The sequence below is a fragment of the Poecilia formosa genome, unplaced genomic scaffold (genome assembly GCF_000485575.1).
Source record: "Poecilia formosa unplaced genomic scaffold, Poecilia_formosa-5.1.2 Scaffold64, whole genome shotgun sequence".
Classification (NCBI taxonomy): Eukaryota; Metazoa; Chordata; class Actinopteri; order Cyprinodontiformes; family Poeciliidae; genus Poecilia; species Poecilia formosa.
Window position 1 is genome coordinate 1,718,823 of NW_006800003.1, and position 25,269 is coordinate 1,744,091.

The following is a 25,269-nucleotide window of genomic DNA, read 5'->3' on the forward strand; positions in this document are numbered from 1 at the left end:
TGCGAAATCTCGGAACTTAAATTCCTTTTTTTTTAAAAATCTAAATAAAAAAAGAATACACCTAAAATACTATGAGATATTTTAAAGTGTATACTTGAAGTGTCGTTTGTTATAACTTTTGCATAAGAATTTTTTAAATCAAAATCTGAGTTTAAAACATCTAATCCCCACTTAAACTGGTCAGCTGAATCCACATGGTAGCCCAGGAAAAATAAATCTACTCGCAAAAGAATGTAGATGTAGACAACAATTGGACACAGATGTTATGGTACAGTTTACAAAAAGCTGTGATTCACTTGTGATTGTTTTTGCGTAAAAATACTAGGTGCCAGAAACTCAACTTTAAAATATTTGGATTTGTATTTAATATTTTAACAAGTTATATTTCTGAACTTACAGTGTGTTATTATATGTTCATTTGAAAATTGGCCATTACATATATATATATATCCACCAAAAAAAGTTTACTTGTTTAAATTTTATTTAAAAAATTTTAATTCAACAGTGAGACTTTATTTTCTTGTGAATAAAAAACAGAGTTGTCAGCAGATGAGTGCTGATGTGCAATTTGTCGCTGTAATTTGGATTTAATCTGCTATTGTGCCACAGCAGGTCCTTCCGCAGCCACGTTAAATCTGTTAATACCACCTTCTTCAACCCTCCAAATTATTTCCAGAAGGTGGTTCTGCCTTTGAGAGGCTATCAAATAAGATTTAAGGTGGACATTTTATCACAACCTGCCAACCACTGTGGCCACTGAGGGGCCAGGAGATATTTTTTACAAGCCAGAGCAGAAAGCAGGTCAAGCGACAAATGTTAATGATTTTGTATGTGTGGCACTTTTGACGTGTACTTTTAATCCTTTCAGCTATGAAATATGTTTTTTTTTTATTATTATTATTATTATTTTGAAGGAAAAATTAGGATAAAATACCCAGCACAAACAGTTTGTGTTTAAAATAATACAATATGTAGTGCCTGGACAATGGGAGAATTCACAGTGATCCTCACATCAAGATATTTACAAGAAAACACAGGAAAGATTTTAGTGATTGGAGATCTGTAAGGCAGTCATCTAAAAGCTCATTTCCTGCTCTTTCAACCACATATTTCAGATCCAAACAGTGGCGTGTTAAGAAAACAACACCCCACGGTATTTAGTAAACACCCCCAGCCCACTAATCACCTACTACAGGCTACTTAATAGAGGGTCCCTATTACCTTCTTCCTTCTTTGGTGCCCTGTTTTCAACTCCCCATTTTTCCTCTCTTCTTTCTGAATGAAGATGGATCAATTAGCGCTCTGTGTCTTTCACCGTTTTCAATCTGCAGGCCAAGGGCCCGGCCGACTAGACGCATCCAATACGAAAGACATCAGTCCCTAGGCAAACAATGCCACCGTCACCGGCGCACACTGCAGCCAAACATGCGTGGAGCGCTAAAGCCAGGGAGACCCTAATCTCTGTCTGTGTAAAGCAAATAGGCAGTGTAAACAGCCTTTAAATCAGCCTCCTCATTATCTGTTAATTGAATAAATACGGTTATTGTTTGTGTGTGAATAGCAGCAGGAGGCAGTCACACACGCTGTCACGCTTGTCTTCATGGCACAGAGGACAGGCAGGCTGCCTCACTAACGCTCATTTCCTCTCTTTCATTAACACACAAGAAAGAGAAAGAATTCGATGCTGAACAAAGTCAACAGGAATAAAGGCCAACCTCTAAAAGATATGCTCCTATCACACATACTTACACTCCGAACTGTAATTTTTTATTTTTTTACTTTCAAGGTAAGCAAGGGCTCAAAGGCAAGAAATCCGAACATCCCTCAATTAGCGAGGCTGGTGATTACAGCCGGATGAATCACCATCATCTTCCCTGCACGTGAAATGATGGCGAGCGGAGACGCCGCTCAGCCGGGAGTCGAGGCCTGTCGTCCTGGTGAGACGCTCGGAGGCTCTCGGGTCTCCCCGCGGCATTCCTGGCCTCAGCAGATGGCATTGGGTGTCAGCTGCTTTGACTGTGTTCGTTTTCTTGAGTCTGCTTGGAGAAAATTAACTACTGCAGTGTAAAATACGCCTTCTTTCTCGAATAAAAAAAAAAAAGCTAAACTGCACCCAGGACAAGGACAGAAAAATTGAATTGCCAAATATTTACATGAGGATGTTAAATTTGATGTCACTTGAGCAATTTTAATTCCTAATTTTATTGACAAACAATACAGATTATAGGTTTTAGAAGACATCTAAATATGTTTTTTTTATTACTTATGGATTAATTTGTGCATTCTAAACCTTTTGTGTCGCATGTATTATTGCCTGAAAAAATGAAGTATAGTTTTTAATAAATATTTAACATGCAGGTGAAAATTAATACCTAAGTAACAATATTTTATATGGTGTTACCAGATTCCTTTTTTAAATTAAATATAGCATGTAATTTTCTCTTTAATTTTTTGTTTTTAGTAACTGTTGTGTTTTTGTAAATGCTCAAGAAGGCCTTTATTTTATTTACTTATAATTAACTAATTTTATAAATGGCCAAAAATCTCTTAAGTTTTTGATTTTGGTTTTTGATAATTGCAATCTTGCAGGGTTTCTTTAAATTTTGATAATATCACAATATTTGGCCAACAATTAAGAGAATAAATAATACCAGATTTCTGGAAATTTGCAGCACTTGGGGATTACGTACTGTAATAGTCATTTCTGTGATAAAATAACTAATTGCGGAGTCGGTCACACCAAAAGCCAAGACAAGTTAAGACAGGACAGTTAGTTACGTCAAACATGAGAAAGAAATTAAAGTTGTACTCACTGCTATTACAGTTGAATCCCTGTGCGTTTATCCCCTCTTTTTATCTTCCCCTTTAAAAAAGAAATCTTCTGGAAAAAGGGTCGGGCAGTCCAGCAGAGAGGACAACACGCTGTCTTAAACAGCTCTCAGAGTGTTGGTAGAATCTGTAGCGCAGTAAATGTAAACTACAGGACTACTTTTTTTCCTTCTCATTTTAGGTGTTGGAACCCATTGAGCCCGGCTCGGTATCTCAGGAGACTGTCTTATTGAGAACGAGAGTTGTCCGATTACTGCTTCAGGCAGTGACTGGTGAGTGTCTGAGGAAGAGGGGGGAAAAAGGAGAGAGAGGGAGTGTGTGAGGGCAACACAGAGGGAGGGAGGGAGGGAGGAAAGCGGTGAATGAGTTAGAGGGAGAGAGAGGCTGCTGCTGCTGTTTGAAAAAGCTGAAAAGTTGCTCGGCGCTCTCACAGGAAGACTTTGGGGCTGGAGGAGGCACAGGGGAGTTGTGCCGCACACAAGCTCCTCCATATGTCATTCACTCCCAGCTTTAAGAAAAAGAGTCCTCTCCAGATTGTATCAGTGCAGACTAAGACAATGCTCAACAGCAGGCTCTGCTCACACAGCCCGAGGGCTCAAACTTTTCTTCTCACCCCCCTCCTCTTTCTCTCTTGTTTTTGGTATGCTCATTTTTTTCTCCCCACCGCAAACCACATCTTTTTTTTTTTTTTTTTTGGTTTTTGCTTTCTCTTGCGAGCTCAGGGTCAAAGATGGATTTCTTTCTGACACAGAAGGACTTCAGAGAGCAAATAGAGGGCTAGGTCATTAGCTTATAGGTGATGGGGAGCCAGAGGTTTAACAACGGCTGAGAGTCTCGCCTCTGCCCGTCTCCGTAGCACTCTAGTGGAAGTCCTCCGTCAACACATACGCACAGCGTCTATGTGCAAGGTAATGATTGCCTTCTGTCTGCTCCAGGTTATTATTTCAACTGAGCAAAGCTGCATCGCAGGGCCGCACTGCTACCGATGAGCTGAAACTGGTGATTTATTCAAGCTGGTGATGAGGCCTGAACAGATTTAGCTCCAAAATGTCATGACATTATTTCTAAGGATATCATTTGTGTGTAAACTGGTCAAAATACCAGTGAACCATTAAAAATTTGTTTAATTTCCATGCCTTAAAAAAAAAACCTGCAGATGAAAAACCAAATGTAATACTGACAAATGATTACGAGGAAAGAGGAAATCATACATTTTGTATGGTAAGGAGGTGGTGAGAGAGAAAAAACACCCACGGCTGGAAGAATAGTAGTGCTGTGTTTCAGTCTGGACTTCTTTTAAAACTCTGTAACCTCCTCGTCAGTTCCTTGTAATAAGTAACAGAGATGGGCTGGTTCCCGGTATCAAGGTATGGAAATATTTCAAAAGTTATTGTTTTGAAAACTGCTGAAATTTTCCGTCATTCTGTCCCTATGGTTACTTTTAAAGTGCATTTAAAGAGATATTGAAAGTTCCTATGAACATGCAAAACCCTAGTGGTTAAATGAATTATTATTTTAAATAAACCCTCCTGTCCCTCCTGTTGTATTTCTGTCTGAACTCTGCTATACCTAATTAATCTGGAATAGGTATATGTCTAATATTAATGTTGAGGGTTTTAAACAGTTATCTTTAAAAACCATTAGAATTTTCATTATACTATTCATACAGATTGAAGTCCTTTTAATGACAAAGCTCTGGAGTGATCTCATTTTTCTAGGCTTGCTTGAAGCTTGGAGAAACAGTGCTACTCCTCTCCAGCTGTTGCTGTGCACTGCCTGTTAGCTTGCTGAAAAAACCTACACTATGTTGCTTAAGGAGAGAGGTGAAGTAAATACACTTACACAAACCAACAACAACGAGTTTATATTAACTATCCTGTTTTAGCAGCTGCAGTTCGACGTGGTTCAAATGCCATCACAGAGGTACACCAATGCTTTAAAAACCTTGAAAAAACTGGTGACATATTCCAACCTATCTGACCTACAACTTTAATATGAATGAGCAGAGTTTTTTTGTTTTTTTTCCAAGTTGTGTGGAGCATAGAGTGACTCAAAACTGCCCCTCCCAAACCTGTTGCTGTGTTCTACTGGTCAGCTGGTTGAAAGAAGGCATACAGGAAAGACAAATTTGGACAAATATCTTCAGCTTCCATGGCATGGAGACAAAAGGAGAACCAGCCATCAGCATTATTAATTCAAATCTATTCAGCTATATAGCATTAATTTATAATAAATGTCATCTTGTGGCACTTTACATGATCCGACAGATCTAAGGTGTATACAGAAAAATATCATCTAATCAAAACTTTCACATAGGCAGATTCACGTTTGATCCCATTCACTCTATTATGATCATATTTATAATACAATGCAGTGAAATTCCTTTTTTGATATTCCATTTTGTGCCAAGGAATGTCTTTTTAAAACTCCTCCATGAGCAGCCTGTGTCGGTCAACTTCAAATTGGTTAGATGAGCATTTAACCAGTTAATATCAGAGTGTTATACAATAGAGTGTCACTCTACAAAGAAAATAAAGATAAAGAGGGTATTGTATGCAATGAGTCAATTTACTTTAAGAATTGTACTAAATTTTGCATTTGTTTATTCTGCAGATGCTGGTTAACTTGATGCTTAAGTTCAAGCGCCAAATTAAAACAAACATAAATATGTCTTACACATAATAAAATACCTATCATGTTACTTTAAGGGCAGGATGAGTATTTTACCTTGTGTTTAATATAAAAAGTATTTGATTATAATGTAATTTTTTTCCCTAAAGTTTGTGTAGATGTGATGTAAAACCGTGGTATAACCATTTAATTATTGCATGTGATCATTACCTTTACTTTAGGCTGTGCAAATCCTTTTAGCCTTTTATTGCAATTCCAGCTGAATATATATGCCTTAATTCTTTAAGCTGGCAAGGGACACTAGTTGTAAATTAGCTATGAACAGAAAACACTATACATGGTATATAAAATGTAAAGAAATATTCACTACTTTTATCTCTTTTAAATAAGATAAATGAATAAAAATAAACTGGTTATCATACTGTGAGAACCCCCTAGGCACCTCATCTTAAGGAATTTAAAAATGTGTTAATGAAAGACAACCTTTTAAATGTGATTTATAATGATTATTAAAATCATAAATTAGTCAGTTCTTGTTTGAGTGGCTCAGCTGTAACTTATCCAGCCAAACAAAACTGTGCCAACATGAGCATAACTGAAATCAATAAAGAAATGAACAAAATAGATCGATCATCTTTCCTGACTGAACCACACAGCAGTGACAGTATGGACACTGTCTGAAAAAGAACACTCTGGTTCATTTTCCAACCCAAATGCCCAACGGTAAAGCTATACGATCACATGATAGCATCAGAGCATGAAATATATTGCATATAGAGCAGGTTGCTGATAACTCAATTGACTAATAAAAGATGCTGGGGGACTCTCAGGTAACTATTTCAATAGCAGCTAGGCACACATTCCAGTTATGTAGCTGCATTCAGGCATTGGCTCTCTCTCCCTGTGTCAATAAGCAGCTGTATAAAATTAGATGGAGACGAAATTTTGCAAGTGAGTTATTTTCAAATTCCATGGTATAATCATGCAGCATTGTTTATGCCTTAAATAAACTTAGATTTTCCTCCTGAATGCAGTGCTCTGCGGCATGTTTTGAATAAGAGCTCCAATCATCGCAACGGTTTGACTGAAGAAGAAATAAATTAAAGGCTGTCAAACCCAAACAATCTCACTAGAAGGGCAAATTAAGCTTTAAATTTTAAATTGCAATTGCGTTGATTTACTAGAATTAAACATTTGCACATGTTAAAAAAAAAAAAAGCAGACAGATTTAAAACTGAGATGTGTTATGCAGAAACAATAAAATAATAATTTGTGCAACAATAAAACCTAAATTCCCTAGTGTCTGCCAAATGGAGGCTTAACAGAAGATGCACAGATACGGTCCAGTTGACATAAGCGCTAAAACGGCACTTGCCAAAAACTATATCAAGTAAGAAATTTGAGAAGCAAGCTAAGATTAAATGTGAAGCCGTTCTTTATTAAGGATTATCTTGATGGGACTCAATGGTCTTCATGTGGGGTTGCAAGGATGCCTGTCTGCAATTTAGAGTGAGGAGAGATCTGAACTGTCCTCCGCTGCCAATAGGTTATCCTACTCACACACATGAAAATAGACCTAACTCCAATTTCCAGATTCTGTTTTTAAGATAAGGGCTAATGCAAATTTAAATAGACTCTTACTACTTTTTAAGTGACTTTTTCTTTTTCCTTTTTTTTAACAATCTGATAAAGTGAGTTTACTTATCTTGACTTAGAATACATAAACAGTCTGAAGGAGGTAGGAACACTGTGACAAGGGATCAAATGGTTCAGATGAAACAAAACGCTCACACTCTGGCGACACAGTTGCAATATTTTCATATGCATGTGCTGCAACATTGTTTGGGTAGAGCTACTACAATGTTTATTCAGCATCACACATTGGGGGGATCAGGTTCCTTCTTTGACATACGTCTCAGCAGAGCATTACACATTTTAAACCTTCAGCCCAAGAAGGGAAATCTGAACTTGGGATAACTTTGAATAAAATAACAGTTTTATATATTTTTACAGTCATTAGCAACTGAAGTGTTCAACTATTGATTTACAAGGAAATACAAAGAAAAAAAAGAAAGCTTAACTATATATGCCTCTTTTAAAAAGCTTTAAATATTGCCTCTGAGTCATGTGGGACAAAGTTTGCATGATGTCAATTTGTTGAAGAGCTCTGTTACTGTGATGTACTGGAACATCCAGTACCTTACAGAACCAAAACAATAGTGGTTAAGTGAAAAGCAATACCCGTTCAAATAAATTTTGAAATAAAGCTTTCCTCTCTTCCTCTCTGCCATCTAACAAATCTCTGCTCTGTTATTTAAAATCTTGGTTAAAACATAAAGGCACGGGACGTTGCTATACCAATATCAAGGTATAGCAACGTTTTTAAAAGTTACAGTTTTTTCATCATGCACTTTTTACGATTCAGTGTACTTTTAGTGACCACAGATTTCTCCCGCTATAGGGAGAATACAGCACTGGCCTTCCTCCAAATGTTACTGATTATTGTTGGTCAGTTGGGTGAAAGAAGTGTACTACACCTTTGTCTTGCTGACAAAATAAAAAATCCAGCCGTTAGGAAGCACAGTTATGGTGTGGAAACTAATTGGGAGTCATCTTTCAACCTTATCAAGATAATGTGAAACTACAGTTATAAAGCAATGAGCATCATTTATGTAAAGTAGCAGATTTTCTCATTGACATGCTCAGTTGGAGGAATAACTATAACTAGCAGAAAATCTTTGGTGTATATACTGATACCACAAAACCGTGATATTTTTACTCCATTTTCATATCATCAGGATCTCATGCCTAAGCTCATGTGACAAATAAAATAAAGCAAAGTAAATAAACTACAACCAGAACTACTTTGAGGATCAAAACCAAGTTACTGTGATATATAAAAATGCCTTTCAGCACAGTATATACAGCAAAAAATTCATTCATCTAGGAAGCTCTCATTAAACTCCAAAGGAAGTCTTTCAGGATGACAGACTCTGACCACAAAAAAGATTTTGACAGTGCAGACAGATAATTTTGAAGTCCCTTTAGGTAAATTAGTAGCAAGTAGAGTGCTTTCAAGTGGTGAATGAAAGTTCTGAACTTTTCATAAACAAACATCAGGTTGGCCTGCTTTCTCTGAGGAGCAGAGATGAAAGTAAACACAGCATACCTCAACATGGAAATACATGGGAGTTTTCTTCCACAGACAGCCAGGAACAAAGAAAATGGTTAACCTCTTGGAACGTCAAAAGCTAAAAATAACAGAGTGGCCTTTCTGTGTAGTTATTACAGGTCCAAACAAAACAAGCACAATATTTTTTCTGAATCAGGTGAAATGTTTTTTTTTTCTTCTGCCATATTAAAATTGTATCAGTTTAAACTTTTGCTCGTGTAATTATCAAAAGGAATTACTATACTCTGCAGTTGTTACGGTGCATCCAAGCCAATCTGTAGTTAAAAATCTCTATGGATACATTTGTCTATGCCATCTGAGTACACTTTACGACCAGCGAAGCACACCTGGGGAAAGTCTAAGAGGACCTCGAAAATCCTCAGACAAAACTTTATTGCTCTCCAGTGGCCCTAAAAGAGCAAAACAAGCACACTTTGGAGACCTATTACTCAGAAAGAGACCTTTCTGAGGCAAAGTACCGCTGAAGGCATTACACAGCGAACACATATCCAAATGAAAGTCGTTAATCACACATATGAGATAATTAAATTGTGTAACCACTGGCATCTTTTTAAAAGTATGACTTAATATTATTTTTTTATGATTTTATAATAAAATGAATAGAAAAATGTGTCATAGTTTTGGCATGAAATTATATTTAAACAACACAGCTTAAAAAATATATATCGATTTTAGAGGTGAATAAATCAACAATTCAAAAATAGGGGCCTGATCAGTGCTCAGCTGAACAAAGAAGACAAAAATGATTATTAAATTACAAGGAGATCTTAAAATTATTCTAAGTTTAATCTTTGTAAAAACAGCCAAAATTCAAGGTAAATAGAAAATTGAAAAAAATACTGTGGATGGTCTTTTCAATTTATTTCAAAACAGAGAAGGAGACTGAAAATTAAAAATATTTTTTAACAATATAAACTTAAAAATAAAAATAAAAAAACAGCATGTTTTGTAAAGATTCACTAGAGTTATAATTTGAGTATACATGCAAGAAGCAAGCGATCTTCACTTACAAACTGATCAAACAGTGCTGGATGTTTTAAAAGTGTTATCCAAAGTGGCAGTAAGTGAGTACTGTGGTGATAATCTGACATTCTGATTTGAAGACAGAACCTCAGCTGGAACACTACTAAATCAAAATCAGCTGCACCCTAAAATACCAATATGTTTGGTAATAAATTTTCAACACCGCCCCTTACGGCAGCATTTTTCAGGGTCGCCCCAACTGTCTGAGACTGGCTTCTTACTGGGGCGATCCAGGCGCCCAGTAATGTGGCACTCCCCATCTCGTCCACAGCTGCCCAGGTCAGTGGAGCACAGGGAGCCAGGCTGCTGATCAGACGGCTTGCAGTGGGATCTAGGCCACAGTCATCAGTAGAACTTATGTTCAGCGCACCACCAACTCCCAGTAGGTTAGAGTGCAAAATGCAGAGGTTATACACATAACTGTGGCCTTGCAATCCCCCTCCCTCAGGCTCACTCCGTGTCTCCCCTCTCTGACTCACTTATCCAAACCCCCACTAGTCCAGCCACTGTGACATTTGTGAAGCCAGGAGTCCACATAACAAAAACACATTAGGCAAATGTCTGGGGTCAAACGTCTGTTTGAATTGGCCAGATGAAAGACACTTAGACTGGGCCTGCGCCATTCTCCTCAATGACTAAACCCAGTTACAAAAGACTTAGTGCTGTGCAAGCTGGGGTTCGTCTTACTGACAATATAGATGTGCTTCCACTATATCTAAGCCAGGAACATTACTATACAGCCATCTAACTCAACGGGCTTTAACAGACACAACACAACTTTAGGATCATTTATATTTAACCTACATCCACATTTGTCCACAAGAAGCAAGTGGAAGTGAGCGCAGCTTGATGAATAGGAACTCCCACTGGACACCAGCTCTAAGAAGGACTCCAGACTTAACAGCTGAGTTTAGCTATAGACATTACTTTGTGTATGTGCAGTGCAAAAAGTTATGCATGGATTTTTTGGTCATGAGTAATTTATTTCCAACTACAGCGGCGAACATACTGAGCATCACAATTTTAAAGTGTGCACAAAAGTTAACATTAGAACTACAGGAACTTTCCAGTCATGGATATAGCTGGAGGGACTTTATAATTTGCATATGATAAAGTTCACAACATTTTTGTAACTTTTTCATTTCAAACATAGGATTCCAGCTCATAAGTATTTATAAAAAAAGCATAAAAGAAGAAGGAAAAAAAAAACTGCACATTTGGGATGTGTCAAACGTCAGAAGCTGCAGAGTGACAAAATATATTTGGTGAGAAAGTCAGGCAAAATTTAGTAGATTGGAGTCTTCAATTAGTTTCCTATCCAAAGATTTAAAAGGGTTCTGTGGTGAGCAAAGTCTCCTTGTAAATGATCACTAAAGATAAAAACCGAAACAAAAAAACACAACAGTTCTAGTATAAATTAGGCAGACATTAACATTTATACTCCTGTTCCCACTAGAACTGCTTCCCTGATGCACAAAGGCAGTATAGTCTCTTGGGGTGAGCAATGATTAATAAAAATATCACTTTTCTACACATAATCAATCCCATATTTTACTCAAGAGGGCATAATTGTGCTATAGTAATATAGCACAATTCAGAGGACACCATTAGTCATGGCATTCAATTCTGAGCATTTGTGATTAGTTTCTACTCAACTACATGAGTTTTTACAACTAAAAAAGTTACTTTAAGTTAACGCCACATGTGGATAAAAGAAGGGAAGTTGCAGCATCCATATTCACATTGCTCAGACATGGAGAACTAAAACAAAGGCAGGTGTATTTAATTATTGAGGATAAACACACAGGAGGAACATTTGGAGAGAGCACACTGTGTGCACAATTATTAGGCAAGTCTTACTTTTGAGGATTTTTTTTTTTATTAATCACCAACTAGAGTGTTCTCTGTTAATCCTAAACACTAATAAATCCAGAATGCTAGAAAGTAAAAATGGAGCTTGGGATTTCTTGGGAGAATATCCATATGTGCACAATTACTATGCAGAATTATTACGTAACTAAAGGAAAAACACATATTTTCCCGTCTCACATTTTTATTTTTATCTGTTCAAGTGAGAATTATAAATAAGTCAAAACTTTCCAATAGACATTTCTGAAGTAAAGACCACTCTTTTTCAACAACAGTAATAGATCTTCTACTCATGACGTCTGACAGTTTCTTGATCTACTGAGTTTCAACCTTTTATACAGCAGCAATCCCAGACACTGTTGTGAACTGTTTTTCTTCACTTTTAATCTCCTGTTGAAGAAAAGCCCACAAGTTCTCATTTGGGTTCAGGTCAGATGAGGAAAGGGGACCATGTCATAACTTCTCATTTTTACTGTCGTTACCGGCTAACCATTAAGAGGAATAGTTGGATGCATGTCATGAAGTTTTGTCCTCGCATGACAAATAACTTTTTGGAAGATGGAGACTTCTTGCATACACATTTCTTTTGGCCCTTTTGCCTATTTGAAACAAAGCGTTTGATGACACCCCAGCATCTTAGTGAGTTCAGGAGTGCTGCTTCCTTCTGAGAGACTTTTTGTAATTACTGAGTTTTTAAGAGTCAGTCAATAAGTAAAAGGATATGCTAAATAATCACATCAATCACATCTTGATCTAGGGTATTTATCTTTTAGATCACGTCATACACAGATACGCATCACCTGCACTGGTTAAATCCATTAAGCATTCAAGTCTAAACTGTTTGTCCAGTTTAGACTTAGAAAATATGCCTAAAAATGATCTTGTGATCAAAATACTCACTTGGCTAATAATTGTCCTCACAGTGTAGAGTTAATCCATATGCCAAATAAATGTGCAGCAACTTATTCACAACACAAAAGAGGATACTGTGATCTCTTTATTTTCAGAGATCGTCATGGCAGGAAAGCACAAGCTTAATGACTAAAAACAAAATTTTTCTTAAAAATACAGGATTATTTAACAATCTAAGTCTTGGATTTAAGGGAAGTAACAACCTAAAGTAAAGGGATAAGGAAATAACACTGTTTATGTTTGGAAAGATATCTTGAGCTAGGAGTCAACAGCCAGATTCCCACAAATTGATAAAATTTATTAGGTTTTCCTTTTACTATAGGTCTTACTTTTTGTGTCCTGTCAGTAGACAACATCTGCTGATGTCATCTTTTTAGTAGGAATACAATGTATTTTCTGTCTAGAGCAAAGAATTTAGATTGGCAGGTTTCCAGATGCTATGGTAGCGGATATTATCATGGATATATGGAAATGTGAATCTGGTTTAGAGGACTATTTCTTTGCCAACAGAGAGAACATTTGTGATTTATTTATGTTTTGTACTTTTTTCCATTTTCTGCCTCTGAAATATAATAAAGGAGTATTTCAATGGAGGCCCAATCCACATGCTAAGTCCTGGTGGCTTCCATTTATAACTATTACTTTTCACTGTAGTCACAATTAGGAAGGAAGACAGCCTTCCGTTCACTGTTTTTCCTGAACACTACCTTTGTGCTACGACCATCAAGTTCAAAGGAAGTGCTGTAAAGTTAATTTGAATATGAAAAAATTAACCAAGACCGTATCATTCAAGGAAAAGGTGAGCAGAACCAAAAGCAAAAAAAAAAAACAACTACATGTTCCTAAAAATGGAATAATAACTAACATTGCCTTTGCACTGAGAGCACAGGCTTCCTGATGCAGCACATTTTTTTTTTACAAACACATCATTGTGAGGTGTGCCACTAAAACTTAATGATATGCAATATTTGTTTCCTCTGGAGGTGTTTGCAGCAGCAGTTGCCGTGCTAAAAAGTAACTTCCCCTTGGAGGAAATGGAATTTGCGATGAACTCTCCACAAAACACTAGGTCTTTGTTCTTGCACATGCACAGTGGTGCAGTTGGTACCACTGTTGCCTTGCAAGAAGGTTCAGAGTTCGAAACCTGGTCCGAGGTCTTTCTGCATGGAGTTTCCATGTTGTCCCTGTGCATGCGTGGGTTCTCTCTGAGTATTCTGGCTTCCTCCCACAATCTAAAAATGTGACTGTCAGGTTGATTGATCTCTCTAAACTCTCTTTAGGTGTGGGTGTGTGCATTCATGGTTGTTTGTGCTGTGTTCTCTGTGTTGCTCTGCCAGGATGTACTCTGGCTCTCGCCCGTTCACCTCTGAAGGTAGGCACCAGCACCCCTTAATACCCCGCAAGGGATAATTGGCAATTACAAAAGTTGTTTTTCTTGTTAGTATTTGGATTAAACTGCTTAGTACAAGCTGATATATAGTGAGGATTTTCAGAAGCAGTAGAGAACGCAAGTGGTTTGCAGCAGAGCGCATACCATCCTGGCATTAGCTTTATGCCCCATTTACAGAGCTGGTTTTCAGTGAACCCATTTGTTGCGATCCAGCTGCTCGTTTATTCATCTACAGTGATTAGAGTCTCTCACAGTGGGACACCCCCTGTGGAGGTGTGAAATAGTCCACAGGTGTAAAAACCAATGGCGTACAGCACTGTACTGTGCGTGCTACTTAACCAGTTCAGCATAACACAACTTCTGATACAGAATATGTGTTAAATGAACACTTACTTCATCACATGCAGAGATGCTTCTCCACAGTTAGGAGCCTAGCACTTACAAGCCACTGAGCTAAAGGGGCCTGATCATCAAAATGTACTATTGTACTATTGAAAATTTAATATTTTCTAGTCATTTGGTGAGATCCTTTTGATTGCAACCACAGCAGTGTCTGTATATGAGCTGCAGAATAGAGTTCAATATAGACTTGTTAAATTACATGGAAAGCTGCCAGTCCGGTGTGGGTGTGATTAGATTGCTGCCTTGGCTAGAGGCCAGTGCTGCCACTTGTCCTTCAACTTCTCTCATGACTAATCCTCACAGATGTGTTCAGGCTGCATGTCACTGGTAAGCTACCACTGCTGCTGTAACACTTGTCCATACAGGAGTACCCAGGATATGGTGAATACAAATGTAAGCATTTGATTAGCGTAATATTTGTAAATGAATACTTTTAAGACCTTTTCTAAAGGACATTTATGATTTAAATTCAAGAGAGATATTAAATTAAACCCATGTCAGCTTAAAAAATGGCACTTTACCATCCTGGCATATGACCTGAGTACTTTTGCAACTAGATTATTTAACTTGAACCTTTTCCTACAGTGAATTTTAAGAATCATAACAAATCCTAGGAATGAGTTTGCCATGATGAGGACTCCAGGATTGGATAATGTAGAAGAATGTTTAGAACTGAATTGTCAAAACAAGCAATTATGAACTAGTAAGAAAGCTCCAGGAGCAGAATTATTTTGCACACTTTCAAGAAAGACTGAACATCCGGGAGTAAATTTTGTCTGACTTGTTTGTTTTCTTAGTTTGATAATACTTAGGTTCCTCGGCCAAATCGCAGCACTGTAGGATACATCAAACACATTTCTTTAAATAAAAAAAGTTGTATAAATAAGCACATATTGGATGTACTTGAAAATGTAATAAATTACTAAATGTTTGCTCTATCATGGTAAATCTTCCATATTTCATTCTAGTTAAAATCCTATATTGAGATTATTAAATTGAAGAGTTTCTAATTTATTAAAAGTCTTCAATGTATTAATTGAAGACTAATTGAAGAAACACTCCAGAAGAACAATTCCTGGCCTTGTAGAGATCTTCCCTGCTCTGGATGATTTATTTCATGGTGCGAGTCTTTGGTGTCAAAGTGGAATAAGGAATTTTGATCAAATATATTACAATTTTAATCCTGTAATGGCACTAATTTTCACCTAGTTCTTGATTTGTTTTACATATTTAATGAAGTAGTCAATCAAAAATGTTTCCTACAATCATGTAGCTCTGTTCATTGGTACAAGTCAACATTAGAAGGACTGATATTTACTTTATGCACTGTCTAGAACGTAAAAGAAAAATACAAAGAAAATACAAAATATCTTCTATAAGATATTTTGGAACTGGAGTTAAACTTCAACTCTTTTGCCTTTAGGAATATTTCTTTTTCTTAAAATCTGAACTGTAAATCTCTTCAGACAGTGAATACATATTTTATGATGTGATGAAAACAGATAAATTCTCATTTTAAAACTACATTGTTGGAAGAAAAATGTGATATGTTTTAGTGAACTCTGCTGATATTTCCCCGATTCGGCAGGACTTTGTTAAAATCAAAAATGAAGCCACAACAAATCTGCTTATGCTGGGAATCGCCCATTACTCCAAAATAAACATTGCATGTGTTACAGGGATCCATTTCTACAATGAGAAGCATAAAGCACAAAATGGGAAATTTTGTAATGGACTGTGAAGTTTTTATCCTTTTTATTTGGTTACTTTATGACTGAAGCAGCAGGTGTTTTAGCTCTAAAAACATCCAGTTGGCTCAACCAAAACAGCAGAAACATTGTCTTCTTTCAATATGTGACTTAGCAAAGCTTTCTGAGCTTATGTCTACCAGCTAGACAGGTCCAAAAGTAGCTCAGCAGCCTTGTATCAAAACAAACAGCAGCATTAGTTCATATTACTTACCGGAGAACAAAAGTTTTTATAGCCACAAAAAAAAAACAAAAAAAAAACCTTCCATTGATACAGAAACTAGGTAGAAGAATAGAGCATTTTGTAGGTGGGACAGGTAAAACTAGTCAGACCATTTAGAAGACATTTCTCTCTCAATGGGAGCTGTCAAAGGATTGGCAAGGGATAATTGAGAGGTTTGTTCATTTACTAGGTATACATCTCTGGCACCTTAAACTGCTCACAATTGAAAGAATGAAAGAAAGGACAAAGAGCTTGATAGTTCTGTTTGTTTTTTTTCCTGAAATCTGTCAGCGACTTAAATCCATAGGAAAATCCAGTTTCCTAACAATAACATTCATGTTGTGTTTGAAAATATAATAATTCATAGGCAATTTGAATTGTTTAATTTCTATTTCTATTTCATTTTAATTTCTATTCTATTTCGTTTTGTATGTTACTTAAAAAAGGCTTCTGTTTTTCTCTATTTAATTGATTGATTATTTGATTGATTTCACATGTTTACAGTTAGGTATACTGTAGATTAGGACATGCAATAATACATAAATGCACATGCCAATGTAAAAAGGAAAATTAAGAAAAAAAAATATTTTAAATTTTATTTCTGTGCATACAGTGTACTTTTTATTTAATATGCATAAAACCTAAGTTTCCTGAGATTCCGTAGCCAAATTCTCCCTAATAGCACAACTAAAATAGATGATTGAACATTATGAATTTGTTAATTTATTTTACTCCCAGAATCAAAGCTTTCCTTTGGTGAGACTAATCTTGGTAAAGTATATTTTATGTATAAAAAACCCATATATAGTTACCTGTTGCTTACAACAGATTGCTCATTCCATGTTTCTATGCAGTAATCTTTCTATGAGGGCCTCTTTTACCTTTCAGCGTTTTCCTCTCTGTATATCTGATAACATTACAAGCACATCTGGATTAAACTTCAGGGAGAGGGGCCTGGTCCGTTCACAGCATGATGACTAAGCAATTTACAAAATTACAAGCTGGCTGAAACCCTGCCCTATAGAAGCCCCAGACTGTGCCTGAATTATTAATTAGGTATTGATGAAGGCCTGATAAATGCACCCAGCTCTCCACCCCAATGACATCCTTGTCTCCTAGATTAAGTCACTTCTGCTGTTTTGTTTCCTCTAAGCTCTTATCTGTTCATGACACTTTTCAATGTAAAATGTGCTACCTAAATCATAAATTTCACAGTGTCATCTTACAGATCTCAAATGTGCAATTCTGGCTGCCCAGTGAAAGCAAAAAAAAAAAAAAAAAAAAGCATATTACCAAGCCAGCTAATTTTTGTTTTACACAGTGTAACAATCTTCCCCAATGCTTTTTGGCCAGACACTAAAGTGGTTTAATGTGATCACACTTGGGGAATCAACCTACTAATCTGATGGAAATATGCAAAAATCAACAAAGAAAGAAAACAAGTTGTGATTACTTTTCTGCTTCAGGTATTGACTGAAAATCCAATGTACTAAAAAAAAAAAATGCTGTTTTTTTTTCTTTTTTTACAGCTATGTGGATCGCTGCATAATTGGGTCCATATTTATTACCACGAAAGACATTTAAATATAATTACGAAGCAGTTCAACAGCCTGTCTAACCACCTTTTGCGTCTGGACGTCTTCACCAATGACACATTTAACAGCTGCACAGCACTTAATAAATTACACCTTTAACAAAAGGAAAAGGCACTGAATTGAAAAATGTTTAGCCCTTTAATGCATTATTAATGTTGTCTCTCCCTCAAATCGGCCACTGATGAATAATTAAAATTAATCTCATTATGGCTGTTTTCATTATAAGGTAATTCAATTAAATGAAAGCTCAAGGACCTCTGTGGGGCCTATAGGCCACTAGGGGCCCCGTGCCCTGCTCCTCTAATGGATCGAAAACAGTAGAGTGCACTGTTAATGCACGACAGCCCATACATTTTTTAATGGATTTCAGTGAGTATGAGCAGATCAATGATAACCTGTCATCTTTCTAGCCTGTTGAAGTCTTCTGGGGACCACTGCCAGATAAATCCCTCAACAGAAATGGCAAGAATATCTTTGCACACAGATAAAACATTTTGAACAATGAGCACATACACTTTTGCAAAATTTTTGGAAAAAACTTTTTCCTTGATTTTTTTTGTGTGTGTGTGTGGTAATAAGCATAATACAAGGATTAGTATTAAGAAATGCCAATGCAACAAGCGGTTACAAAATAAAGAGTAAGGGGTAAACCTTTAAGTCTTTTGCCCATATTGTAGTTAACGTCCAGAATGCTTCAGCACGAATGGTGAATGGTACAAGGTGTACACCTGATACCAAACAATAAATGATATCTGAGTCAAATGGGAGCCATTAAAGACCTTCTTAGCGAAGGAGAGGAGGGGCTGAAGAGGAAGAGAGTATCTAGGTTTGTCTTTGCTCAAGGAGCACTTAAGCACTCTAATTATTACATTGCAGTAAAGAGGCACTCATATAATTCACACTAAGAGGACTTTAGCCAGTTTTCCTCTACACATGCCGAGGTGTCTTGGCTGTCTACAAAAGCAGCTTAGCAAATAATGAGTACACAATAACAATACTTGAATGTTCAACTACAAATCTGTGCAGTACCTGCTTTAAAAGATCAGCTGATGATACAAATACTGGCTCTTAAAATCTGACATTTGTACAATCAAACATGCTATTAAAGGAGCTCAGAGTACATCCAGCATGTATAGGAATGAGTCCTTTTATTACATGCTTTCAGATAGATGAGGAATTATTGCAAGTCAATGATTTGATGCAATCATCTTGAAAACTATGTGGTGTAAGTGCTGCAACTCAGATGGATCATGAATAGAGCACAAATGCAGTACAGTTCTGAAATGTGCATAAGACTGGATGATACCATTACTGAATCTTGTGCTATGCCATGCAGACCTTTTGTCTATATACCAATGAGGATTATCTCAGCTCTGCCCTCAATATCTGTGGAGTACAGAACTTTCAGTCCAAGATGGTCAGGCAATGACTAAGTATGTAAAAAGAACAAGAACATGTCTATTCTCACAGCAAAAAGTAACTTATTCTGTCCGTAGGCAGTAGCACACTGTTAAATTCACACCTATCATATATAGTATCTTATCAGAGCATACTATAAACACAGGTACTAAAATAAGTTTTTTCACCACTACATCCATGTAAAAGGCATTTTACATAACCTAGTGTACATGAAAAAGTATGAAATAATCTTACTGCGTAAGAATAAAAGCTGTTCTCAGTTGTTTAAAATATAGTGGCTTCAGCTATAAATGTCAAATTATCCAGTGAATTGTCTTAATAGTTAAAGGGTAAGAAACAGATCAAACTTGTTTTTCCAGAATTAAAAATAATTTTGTTTCTGCTGTGTGAAATGCACTTCTAAAACATGAAAAGTTTTCTTACATCCCAGTAATGAAACACTCACACTGTTAGAACAAAAAGAAAGCAAAATACACATTGGGCCCAAAGCTGATTACTTTTCTTACCATTTTCAAAATCAGTTTGTTACTTAGACCTCCCTCTGTTTGCCAGACTTGCACAAATTAAATGATGAATACAATTATTTTTGCTTAAATCACAGTGGAAAGTGAATGTATATGCACATCAGGTCTGCATTTCAGAGAGGAAATCTTTAACATAAACATCTGCATTTTGTGAAAACAACTGGGTAATTAGTTTAAGGCATAATAAGCTGAAGTAGGCACACAATGAAAGAAAGCATTCTGGCTTTAAAATGAATAAAAATTGATTGTGTCCCAATAAAAAACGAATTGGCAGAGTGTTAACTGGATTCCACATAAACGTCTGTAGCAGTCCCTGGCCGCTTTATTGTGTGCTAATGCAATAGAGAACACTTAGCAATAAATGCTCCTCTCTGATGAGCTCACAGAGGCTTTCCAAGATGGCCTGATGAAATTGTAAAAATTAGATTTCAGCTAGCTGCTAATGACTCCTAAAACAAAGGAAAATCTCCAAATAGAATTAGTCTGCCCTCTTCTTCTCTAAATACATCATATGTAAATTACTGTCATTTGGAGAAATATGCTTGCCTGGAAGGTAAAGCCTTCATTAGGAAATCTCAGTAGGTTTGGGACTCAAACCAGAACTCCTCCAGGACATTTAAAAAGTTTGAGCACTAAGTGAAGGTAGGTATTGTTCACTCATAGCAGCAAACCATAGGCATGACTTACAAATTAATTTCATATTATCTTAGTCAAGCGGGACCAATTTTGCTCCAAGGCTGAAGGCATAAATAGCTTCTATAAGAAACAAATAATTTATGTAAAATTGCATTTCTGTTATCCATTTTTGTATTTAATTTAAAATCCACAAACAGCACGTTCGCTTAGATACAATATCTTCTGCAAATCACTTCATTCATGCATAGAAAGCAATATAGTAACACATTGAAAGTTATTTAATACTTTAATTAAATGACTGAAAGGCTGATACATTATGATAACCACTTAGAGCATTATATACTGTTATTATATTAAGCTTTTAACAAGATGCACTAACACTGCATCAAAAGCTGTTGTGAATGCTAAAAGTCGCCTTAAAACTATGATAGATTATAGTTTTACAGAATAATATCAATCATAATAAATTATAAGGCCTGCTTGCATATTTGCCCTTAAAAATGCACTTTGCATTTCAAGTGCATGTACGTTTTAAGTACATGTATTTCAACTACAATGTATGGATTCATTTTAAAATTGGTTGAACGGGTATTATGTCTGAGTGTTTTACTTGCCAAGGACAAAGGAACATCCATATTGAATATTTTACACATTCTGTCAATGTAAAGTAGGAAAACAGAAAAAAAAAATTCTGCATCTTGACTTCACTACAAGATTCTTCTATAAAGACTTTGGAACCAGTAAGGTAAGATTACACTGCTTTTAAGCTTTGGTTTAGTTTTTTCACCTTCAGACTCAAATAAATAATATTTCAACTTATTCTTAATAACTGTTTTCCATAGATTAAAAAAAAAATCAGGTTTGGTTTAAAAAAACAAAAAAAAACATGTTATTGCTTATGGGACACATTTCCAATTTCACCAGTCACCTCCTGGTAAGGATTGTTTATAATGTTGAGGTTTTTTCTCAAGTTGAGGCAAAATGTTTGAGTCCAACTCATTCAGCAGAATTGAATTTTTAAACTCATAATGTTTTTATGATGCTTGGCTGTCAAAGGGGCAAAATTTCAAACATCAAATATCTGAATTCTGATAATTAAAGTCATTCTAATGAAATGCCGGATGAAGAGTGTAAGTGACTGGAGTTTTCTACTGTCGTATGCTGTTAAAGCAGCACTGTCCCTCTCTCACCTGTTACTTTGTTTTCATTTACCTTCATAATCTTATTTTATAAAGGAAAAGTGCACGTTACCCAGGTGTTGTCTTTTTTGAGTTTCGCTAAACAGTCTGCCTGTATGTCTGAACCACATGCTTGTGTTAATTAAATATCAGATAGACTGGACACAAAGTGACTGAATTTCACAAATTCTTCATTTTTGTTGCTCTTAAAGTGCTCTGTTCTCATTTTGGGAAACTGTGATGAAGCCGTATATAAGTGAGGATAGCAAAGGTGTTTGCAAACAATCTACTGGCCACATTCTGGTTAGTAGAGATGCTCTAAAGCTGTACTTATCTCGATCAGTGGGTTTGTCGGACACATGTTTGCAGGACTGGAAGTGGCAGAAGGGCTGCACGGCTGTGAAGCTTGAGTGTTTTCTGGGGGTCACTCTTGGGGCAAGAAGCAGACTGCAGCTGTGGGGTATTTCCACCATCCATAAGCACCTATGTATTAATGGGCTTACACAAACTGAAAAGCAAAGCTTACATCTGTCAAACCAAATACTAGGAGGTATCCTATATCCTCATTTTCCTCCAAAGCAAAGAATTGCTAATATCTATGCTATTGCCCAAGGGAACAAGACGGATAATAAGGCAAGGGGGAAATTATACTGATTACTATCTGCAGATTTTATACCCCAAAATGACACTTTTGAAATTTCTCAGCTAATTTATCCGTCTTTATGGCTTATACTGTACATGTCATATCTGATGTATCTAAATAGTGGTTTTCTTGAAGGAGTGAAGCACCAGATTACAGTAATTGAAAGTCTATACTGTGACAGAAATAGCTGTTCTCACACGGGGGCTAGACCCACTGGTGCCTTTTGCTGTCTGTTGGCGAGAACTAAATATATTTTCTGCATTCTGAATGGCATTCCACTCTAAAGCATATGTGCCAGTAGTTAACTGTGCCCGAGAATAAATAGCTTCCTCAGCCAAGCCTTGAGACATGTCAAAGATGTGTGCACATGTATGTGATTTATTTGTTTTGGGGAGAAATATTAATACACTTGCAGCAGGTGGGAAAAAGTGTCCCTTTCTCAGTTTTTAATTCAGTAACATAAACTCACAGTAATTTTATTTTATTTGTTTTTTAAAGTGGCCCAACATTTTAGGACCGTAAAAGCAGGCTAGATTTTACGCCATTCTGACCACCTGCCCAGTGGACAAACGTCACCGGCTGCAAGGAGTTCCGGCACGCATCCAAAATGTGAACTTCTGAACCAGGGAGGCTGCCGTTTCATTCGTGCAGAAGAAGGAGGCAGCAGTGTGTAGCAACAGGCACTCTAATTTCGTGGTGGCTGGGGGAAGCTTTACATAAGTGATGTGATGTTCTGTGGCTGTCACTCAATCTGCCTCAGATTGCCAAGCAAATAAATGAGGCTGATTCACATTCACGTCACCTAAAAGCTACTGTAAGATTGAGTATCAGCAGCAAAAATGTTAAGCAGACATTGTCCTATGCCACTGAAGTAGGTTAATAGTTCCTTCTTTGGATGTTTCCTACATTTGTAGCTGATGTTACCCATAAGTGAAGCACATTTAAAATACGGATCTTTGAAAACAACTGACAATTGACCTTAACAACACTGAGAGAAAGCTGAACATGTTGCGGTTTACGTCTGTCCGCAAGGCAAAGTTACAGTACAGGTGTAGAGTAAACATACTTTGTATTTCTCTTGGACTGAGGCTTGAAAATAGCTGTGCCAGCACTTGTGGACCACACACAGCTGTTAGTGCTGTGGTTCCGCTCACATCGTGGAGGTTTTTTGCCAATTAGCTAGCATGCCTATTTGTAGGGACTCTGAATGAAAGTAGGTGGACTGTTCTCCAAAATCCCGTGGCCCTGCCGTTGATGGAACTAAAATATTCTTAAAGCAATGACTATCTGCTTATTAAACTCTGACTCAATCTTAGGGAGATCTGGGTCTCCCTGGGTCTGGGTCGCATTAGTTTTGAGTTTTTTCTTTTAAGAATCACGAAACAAAGACGTAAGGGGCATTTAGAATAGTTTAAAAAATGCAGTGTCTTTGGTCCTCTGTGTGATAAGAAATCAACTAACAAAGATGGTATTTTATCAGCTGATCTATATTAAAGGGTGATAAACCATGCAAATAGTGGTATTGCTTATCTTTGAAAACAATGTTCTGTGGCTGTCACTCAATCTGCCTGAGATTGCCAAGCAAATAAATGAGGGTGATGTTTTTCAGCATGATTTACTCCAAAACCCCAATAAGTTTTGTTGAGTTTCATGTTTGTCATGAGACACATTTCACAGAAGTTCAAGCTGTAATACTGGTTAGCGACAAACCTATATTACTAGCAACAGTGCAAACAAATTAGCCAATTTTCAGCATGTATTATAGTTTCTAGGATGTGTGAAATGATGTGTTTTCTCAGTGTTGCCTTTTTGACACTGGTGACATAATGCAGAAGAAAGCTGCTGCTGCACAGGGAACCTTCTCTGTTCTTACTTTTTATATACCCATTTAAGAACAGCAGCCTTTCACACCAAGTTCAGCAGGAAGACGCAGTAAAATGAAATGGGCAAGACCTACAGTATTTCATAATTAATAGGTAGCTCCAACAAGCGGGCTGTGCACTGACGTAAAAAGATCAACACATAAAGGTGATCATTCACTCTCCTTAAAATTACAGACCCCCAAAAAAATCTTTTTTTTTTCTTTTTTTTGCAGAGGGTTTTGCAGAAAAATAATCTGTTTGAAATGTGTCAGGCTTTTTACAATGTCTGATTGCTCTGTTTCATTTGGACGTCCTACAGAGTTGCTACTCTACCTGGCTAAATGATCTAGTTTGTTGCTAACGTGGTCCCTGGCTCTTTCCAGGTCACCACCAACGAGCAGTACTGTAAATTACTCAGTGGGCATAATTGCCCGTGTCCGCTGGTTTACTATAAACTACTAGTGGTGTGCTAACTCTATTGTCAGGTACTTCATCAATGCACCAGATTTATTTCTCAGACTTAACTTTGAGGACAAGAGTAAGTGTTCTTTGGTAACAGGCACACAAAATTAACCACTTATTCTCAGTGACATCTGAGGGGTTAGAAATGATAGCAATAATGTTATCAACCAAAACCATATGAGCCCTTGCCTCCTTAGTACGAGCACGTACAAAAAAGCACAATAGATCCAGATGTTGCTCAGAATGACCCTACCTAGGGGGCTATGGGGCCATTATGCCAATCAAACACTGTAACACTTTAAGTCACAGCCCAAAGGCAGAATGGTGAAAATGTGTTTCTTACCTCACACATACGCGCCAGTAGCAACAGGGACTGAAATGAGCTCAGATCTCCTTGTGCACACCTAAAGCGGAAAAAAATGCAAGTTTTTATTTGCTTTCTTATTTTACATATTTCCAGCAATAAAAAATGATTGTGTAAAAGTGGAACAGCCAATTAAGGTGAAATTATTTTAAAATGACACTCTCCACCACTGATTCTCAAAGTCTAGACTCAGATAAGTTTGACTCACTACAAACTCCTTCCACAGTACACTCTTTATTAGAGCACTCTTAGCTGAGCCACAAAAGAGCACAGTGCAGTATGGAGCTATAATTCTTGATATTAAATGATCTTCAAACAGCCACCTAATTTTTGGATCAGGAGAACAACACTTTTTGCATGATAGTC

General features: G+C 36.8%; 1 protein-coding gene across 17 annotated transcripts in view; it reads right to left on the reverse strand.

Moving 5' to 3' along the window:
* eya1 (EYA transcriptional coactivator and phosphatase 1) overlaps nt 1-24,943 on the reverse strand; it is a 68,337-nt gene extending 43,394 nt beyond the window's left edge. For 5 of the 17 annotated variants that reach the window (XM_016672713.1, XM_016672712.1, XM_016672711.1 and 2 more), the window contains exon 1: nt 2,814-3,122. The gene's annotated coding sequence lies outside the window, so the exon portion shown is untranslated. Of the gene's footprint in view, nt 1-2,813; nt 3,127-24,882 lie in introns of those variants that run through there. The other 12 variants (XM_007554595.2, XM_007554592.2, XM_007554591.2 and 9 more) reach the window with 5 other exon arrangements.
* Nucleotides 24,944-25,269: the final 326 nt, after the last annotated feature.